This window comes from Salmo salar, chromosome ssa02 (genome assembly GCF_905237065.1).
Source record: "Salmo salar chromosome ssa02, Ssal_v3.1, whole genome shotgun sequence".
NCBI classification, from domain to species: domain Eukaryota; kingdom Metazoa; phylum Chordata; class Actinopteri; order Salmoniformes; family Salmonidae; genus Salmo; species Salmo salar.
The window spans coordinates 56542748-56550674 of NC_059443.1; positions in this window are offsets into that span (position 1 = coordinate 56542748).

Here is a 7927-nt window from a genome sequence, read left to right on the forward strand (position 1 = left end):
AGACTCCATGAGGGTGGTATGAGGGCCCGACGTCCACAGGTGGGGGTTGTACTTACAGCCCAACACTGTGCAGGACGTTTGGCATTTGCCAGAGAACACCAAGATTGGCAAATTCGCCACTGGTGCCCTGTGCTCTTCACAGATGAAAGCAGGTTCACACTGAGCACGTGACAGACGTGACAGAGTCTGGAGACGCCGTGGAGAACGTTCTGCTGCCTGCAACATCCTCCAGCATGACCGGTTTGGCGGTGGGTCAGTCATGGTGTGGGGTGGCATTTCTTTGGGGGGCCGCACAGCCCTCCATGTGCTCGCCAGAGGTAGCCTGACTGCCATTAGGTACCGAGATGAGATCCTCAGACCCCTTGTGAGACCATATGCTGGTGCGGTTGGCCCTGGGTTCCTCCTAATGCAAGACAATGCTAGACCTCATGTGGCTGGAGTGTGTCAGCAGTTCCTGCAAGAGGAAGGCATTGATGCTATGGACTGGCCCGCCCGTTCCCCAGACCTGAATCCAATTGAGCACATCTGGGACATCATGTCTCGCTCCATCCACCAACGTCACGTTGCACCACAGACTGTCCAGGAGTTGGCGGATGCTTTAGTCCAGGTCTGGGAGGAGATCCCTCAGGAGACCATCCGCCACCTCATCAGGAGCATGCCCAAGCGTTGTAGGGAGGTCATACAGGCACGTGGAGGCCACACACACTACTGAGCCTCATTTTGACTTGTTTTAAGGACATTACATCAAAGTTGGATCAGCCTGTAGTGTGGTTTTCCACTTTAATTTTTAGTGTGACTCCAAATCCAGACCTCCATGGGTTGATAAATTGGATTTTCATTGATTATTTTTGTGTGATTTTGTTGTCAGCACATTCAACTATGTAAAGAAAAAAGTATTTAATAAGATTATTTCTTTCATTCAGATCTAGGATGTGTTGTTTAAGTGTTCCCTTTATTTTTTTTAGCAGTATATTATTGACACAGCAACAGTACCTGAGCTCAGTATTCTCTATCAATACAGCTCTGACTCATTGTATATATCAATCAGCATGCATCCAATAGTTATGGAAGCATATACAGTGACAAAGTATTGGGACAGTGACACATATTTAGTTGTTTTGGCTCTGTACTCCAGCACTTTGGATTTGAAATTGTAACGGTCTTTGTCGTCCTCAGATGAAGGGGAAGAGAAATCAGACCAAAATGCAGCGTGGTAAGTGTTCGTCATTTTTAATGATAAAACTGAACACTAAATCCGACTAGCAAAACAAAAGAACAACCGAACAGTCCCATCAGGTGCAACACACTAAACAGAAATTATCTACCCACAAACCCCAAAGGAAAACAGGCTGCCTAAGTATGACTCCCAATCAGCGACAACGAAGTACAGCTGTCCCTGATTGAGAGCCACACCAGGCCAAAACAAAGAAACACAAAGCATAGAAAAAAGGACATAGAATGCCCACCCCAATTCACGCCCTGACCAACCAAAATAGAGACATAAAAGGATCTCTTAAGGTCAGGGCATGACAGAAATGATAATAAATTGTGGGTATTTTCATCCCTATCGGGTGAACCATTTAGGAATTAGAGCACTTTTATACATAGTCCCCCCATTTTAGGGGACCAAATAGCTAACCCTACCAGCTAGCTGTATCATTTTTAGCCAATAAGATTTTTGCAACGTAAGCTTAACTTTCTGAACATTCGAGATGTGTAGTCCACTTGTGTAGCTAGCAGGACTGACTTTGTGTTAGCTAGCCAACGTTTAATTACTTCTGCGTTATGAACTAGACACGGACACGAATGATCCATTGGTAGCTTGTTGTTACCAAGTATTGGTGCTAACCGTGTGTTATAGGATGCTAGCATGCTAGTTAGCTAGTTAGCTACGGCGTCATAGGACACGGTGCACTAGGTGGGTTTTCACGGAAGAATACTGTACCAAGTTATCTAGCGGAATAAACTAAGTTTGAGCCTATTCCTGGAAACATTGAACCACTGTAGTTTACATCAATTTTAATTTCTAGTGGTAGCTAGAAAGTTATATTTTAGCGTTTTAGTTTCAGTGAATTGTTGTGAGGGAGGCCCTGCTCTCTCGCTTCCCCAGTTGTTTAGTTAATTTTTCATGCCAATCTCCTTTGCATTAGCGTAGCCTCTCCTGTAGCCTATCAACTATGTGTCGGTCTATCCCTGTTCTCTCCTCTCTGCACAGGCCATACAAATGCTTCACATCGCGTGGCCGCTGCCACTCTAACCTGGTGGTCCCAGTGCGCACAACCCACGTGGAGTTCCAGGTCTCCGGCAGCCTCTGGAACTGCCGGTCTGCGGCCAACAAGGCAGAGTTCATCTCAGCCTATGCTACCCTCCAGTCCCTCGACTTCTTGGCGCTGACGGAAACATGGATTACCACAGAAAACACTGCTACTTCTACTGCTCTCTCCTCGTCTGACCACGTGTTCTCACACACCCCGAGAGCATCTGGTCAGCGGGGTGGTGGCACTGGAATCCTCATCTCTCCCAAGTGGACATTCTCTCTTTCTCCCCTGACCCATCTGTCTATCTCCTCATTTGAATTCCATGCTGTCACAATCACTAGCCCATTCAAGCTTAACATCCTTACCATTTATCGCCCTCCAGGTTCCCTTGGAGAGTTCATCAATGAGCTTGACGCCTTGATAAGTTCCTTTCCTGAGGATGGCTCACCCCTCACAGTTCTGGGTGACTTTAACCTCCCTACGTCTACCTTTGACTCATTTCTCTCTGCCTCCTTCTTTCCACTCCTCTCCTCTTTTGACCTCACCCTCTCACCGTCCCCCCTACTCACAAGGCAGGCAATACGCTTGACCTCATCTTCACTAGATGCTGTTCTTCTACTAATCTCACTGCAACTCCCCTCCAAGTCTCCGATCACTACCTTGTATCCTTTTCCCTCTCGCTCTCCTCCAACACTACTCACTCTGCCCCTACACAGATGGTATTGCGCCGTCGCAACCTTCGCTCTCTCTCTCCTGCTACTCTCTCCTCTTCCATCCTATCATCTCTTCCCTCTGCTCAATCCTTCTGCAGCCAATCTCCTGATTCTGCCTCCTCAACCCTCCTCTCCTCCCTTTCTGCATCCTTTGACTCTCTATGTCCCCTATCCTCCCAACCAGCTCGGTCCTTCCCTTCTGCTCCGTGGCTTGATGACTCATTGCGAGCTCACAGAACAGGGCTCCGGGCAGCCGAGCGGAAATGGAGGAAAACTAGCCTCCCTGTGGACCTGGCATCTTTTCACTCCCTCCTCTCTACATTTTCCTCCTCTGTTTCTGCTGCTAAAGCCACTTTCTACCACTCTAACTTCCAAGCATCTGCCTCTAACCCTAGGAAGCTCTTTGCCACCTTCTCCTCCCTCCTGAATCCTCCTCCCCCTCCCCCCCCCCCCCCTCCTTCCTCTCTGCGGATGACTTCGTCAACCATTTTGAAAAGAAGGTCGACAACATCCGATCCTCGTTTGTTAAGTCAAACGACACCGCTGGTCCTGCTCACATTGCCCTACCCTATGCTTTGACCTCTTTCTCCCCTCTCTCTCCAGATGAAATCTTGCGTCTTGTGACGGCCGGCCGCCCAACAACCGGCCCGCTTGACCGCTTGATCCCTCCGATGTCAACAACTACAGACCAGTATCCCTTCTTTCTTTTCTCTCCAAAACTCTTGAACGTGCTGTCCTTGGCCAGCTCTCCTGCTATCTCTCTCAGAATTACCTTCTCGATCCAAATCAGTCAGGTTTCAAGGCTGGTCATTCAACTGAGACTGCTCTTCTCTGTGTCACGGAGGCTCTCCGCACTGCTAAAGCTAACTCTCTCTCCTCTGCCCTCATCCTTCTAGACCTATCTGCTGCCTTTGATACTGTGAACCATCAGATCCTCCTCTCCACCCTCTCCGAGTTGGGTATCTCCGGCGTGGCTCACTCTTGGATTGCGTCCTACCTGACAGGTTGCTCCTACCAGGTGGCGTGGCGAGAATCCGTCTCTGCACCACGTGCTCTCACCACTGGTGTCCCCCAGGGCTCAGTTCTAGGCCCTCTCCTATTCTCGCTATACACCAAGTCACTTGGCTCTGTCATATCCTCACATGGTCTCTCCTATCATTGCTACGCAGACGACACACAATTAATCTTCTCCTTTCCCCCTTCTGATAACCAGGTGGCGAATCGCATCTCTGCATGTCTGGCAGACATATCAGTGTGGATGACAGATCACCACCTCAAGCTGAACCTCGGCAAGAGAGCTGCTCTTCCTCCCGGGGAAGGACTGCCCTTTCCATGATCTTGCCATCACGGTGGACAACTCCATTGTGTCCTCCTCCCAGAGTGCTAAGAGTCTCGGCGTGACCCTGGACAACACCCTGTCGTTCTCCGCTAACATCAAGGCGGTGACCCGATCCTGTAGGTTCATGCTATACAACATTCGCAGAGTACGACCCTGCCTTACACAGGAAGTGGCGCAGGTCCTAATCCAGGCACTTGTCATCTCCCGTCTGGATTACTGCAACTCCCTGTTGGCGGGGCTCCCTGCCTGTGCCATTAAACCCCTACAACTCATCCAGAACCCCGCAGCCCGTCTGGTGTTCAACCTTCCCAAGTTCTCTCATGTCACCCCGCTCCTCCGCACACTCCACTGGCTTCCAGTTGAAGCTCGCATCTGCTACAAGACCTTGGTGCTTGCCTACGGAGCTGTGAGGGGAACGGCACCTCCGTACCTTCAGGCTCTGATCAGGCCCTACACCCAAACAAGGGCACTGCGTTCATCCACCTCTGGCCTGCTGGCCCCCCTACCTCTGCGGAAGCACAGTTCCCGCTCAGCCCAGTCAAAACTGTTCGCTGCTCTGGCACCCCAATGGTGGAACAAGCTCCCTCACGACGCCAGGACAGCGGAGTCAATCACCACCTTCCGGAGACACCTGAAACCCCACCTCTTTAAGGAATACCTGGGATAGGATATGGTAATCCTTCTAACCCCCCCCCAAAAAGATATAGATGTACTATTGTAAAGTGGTTGTTCCACTGGATATCTTAAGGTGAATGCACCAATTTGTAAGTCGCTCTGGATAAGAGCGTCTGCTAAATGACGTAAATGTAAATGTATGGGACAAATTCAAGTGTGTATTAAAGAAGTCAAACATTTAGTATTTGGTCCCGTCTTCCTAGTACCCGATGATTAAATCACGCTTTTACTGTAACTCTACAAACTTGTTTGCTGTTTGTTTTGGTTGTGTTTCAGATTATTTTGTGCCCAACAGAAATGTAGGGTAAATAATGTATTGTGTCATTTTGGAGTCACTTTTATTGTAAATAAGAATAGAATATGATTCTATACAATTCTACATTAATGTGGATGCTACCATGATTATGGATAGTATATTTGTGCATCTAATTTTCTCACTCATCATTATTCACGATTCATTCAGCATTATCCGTAATCATGGTAACCAAATACTAACTTTTGACTACTTTAATACACATATAACTGAATTTGTCCCATTTTGTCCCAATTAATAGAGTACAGAGCCAAAACAACAAAAAATGTGTCACTGTCCCAATACTTTTGGAGCTCACTGTAGGTGACAAATCTATTTGAAAAGCAAATTACATTGACATTTTGGTAATTTAGCAGACACTCTTAGCCAGAGCGACTTGCAGTCGATTGTGATATTGGTGATATTGATTTACCATTATCAGATTATTATACAATTGAAATTGAATTTTGACAGATATATGCTTCCATAGACAGTAACAGAGCAGTGGTAATTTGGAAACATTTGAATATGCAATAAAAACCTTCATAAACCAGGGTTGACATCGTTTCATGAATACATTAATGATATATATTTATTTTTTGAACACCTAACAATACAGCCGTTGAAGAGACATTAAATAAAGTATATTTCATATTTCAGAAGTTAGCTACAGTACTCTTGACAGGCGACACCACTACACTGTTCCATCCCAAAGCAGCATAACAAACTATTCAGAGTGTGATGGAAGTTGATCTTCTCAGGAAGGCAGGCTGCGAACACTGGATGGCCTTCAATTGGACTTCCTTGATTCTTCATGTCCTCTCCACTTTCTCCTTCTCAAAATGCATTCGAGGAGAAGATGCAAATCAAATCAAATTGTATTGGTCGCATACACATGGTTAGCAGATGTTAATGCGAGTGTAGCGAAATGCTTGTGCTTCTAGTTCCGACCGTGCACTAATATCTAACAAGTAATCTAACAATTTCACAACAACTACCTTATACACACAATTGTAAAGGAATGATTAAGAATATGTACATATAAATATATGGATGAGCGATGGCCGTACGGCATAGGCAAGATGCATTTGATGGTATAGAGTACAGTATATACATATGAGATGAGTAATGTAGGGTATGTAAACATTATATAAAGTGGCATTGTTTAAGTGACTAGTGATACCTTTATTACATCCAATTATTAATTATTAAAGTGGCTAGAGATTGAGTCTGTATGTTGGCAGAAGCCACTCAATGTTAGTCATGGCTGTTTAACAGTCTGATGGCCTTGAGATAGAAGCTGTTTTTCAGTCTCTGCAAGGTCCCTCCCTTTTCCACCAATGCAGACCATTTCTAGAAGAAGTCAAGAAAATGGACACACAGGATCAATGAAAGGCAAAATGAGATCCACCACCTGTGTTCTTAGAAGGGGCGGTAGATGGAGGGCTCACCTGGGGGCATGTGGGAGAGGTGTGGGCCCTTGCAGGCTAAACATGTCCCCACAGGACTAGTCTTTGACACGGGGCCTTCCACAAACCAGAGACTGTTCCGACTCTTTGATCTCTATGGATCGCTTGTAAAGCTCCGCTGCTTTCTCAAAGGCCTCCTCCACACAGCTGGGGGAAAGAGAGGGAGGAGGGAGGAGAGGAAGATGGACAGAGAAGAGAGAAAACAAGGTTTAGAAAGAGATATGGGCCTCCTGAATGGCGCAGTGGTCTAAGGCACTGCATCGCAGTGCTAGCTGTGCCATTAGAGATGCTGGTTCGATGCCAGGCTCTGTCACAGCCGGCCGCGACCAGGAGACCCATGGGGCGGCGCACAATTGGCCCAGCGTCGTCCGGGTTAGGGGAGGGTTTGGCCAGCCGGAATGTCCTTGTCCCATCGTGCAATGGTGACTCCTGTGGCGGGCCGGGCGCATGCACGCTGACCAGGTCGGCAGGTGTACTATGTTTTCTCCGACATATTGGTGCGGCAGGCTTCTGGGTTAAGCAGGCATTGTGTCAAGAAGCAGTGCGGCTTGGCTGGGTTGTGTTTTGGAGGACGCACGGCTCTCGACCTTCTCCTCCCCCGAGTCCGTACGGGAGTTTCAGCAAAATTAGAGAGAAAAAAGGAAAAAAAAAGAAAGAGATAATGGGTTGATGATAATGATGATTAAACCAATCGTTCAGCTTATAGTACTGTATGTACATTAACAATAAGATGGTGCGTGTGTACTCAACAGAGTACTGCTAGGTTCTTCAGATTCTCTCCGACCCATGAGCGTCCCAGACTGTCCTCATACACTCTCATAGCCTGTTTATACAGGGGCAGCGCCTCACTCTGCTTCTTCTGTCAGACACACAATAACACACAGTCAGACCAATGTCCAGACAGAATCTGTGAGAAACAGTCTGAATTTCCATTTGAAGTCCAATTAAGCTGGGAAATCAAATCAAACCATACACATGCTGTATGCTTTCCAGCAGTTCCCATCTTTCCCTAATATGCATGCAACAGACCTGGGGTTAATGTGAAAAATCATTTCAAACACCTTATCTGTGCCTGTTTGAGCTTGCCTGGCTTAATAAACCAAAACAGGTTCCAAACCTGCAAACCCTGTTTGAGTTTGCCCGGCACTCCAGGCAAACTCAAGAAAACTCAAGTATTTGAA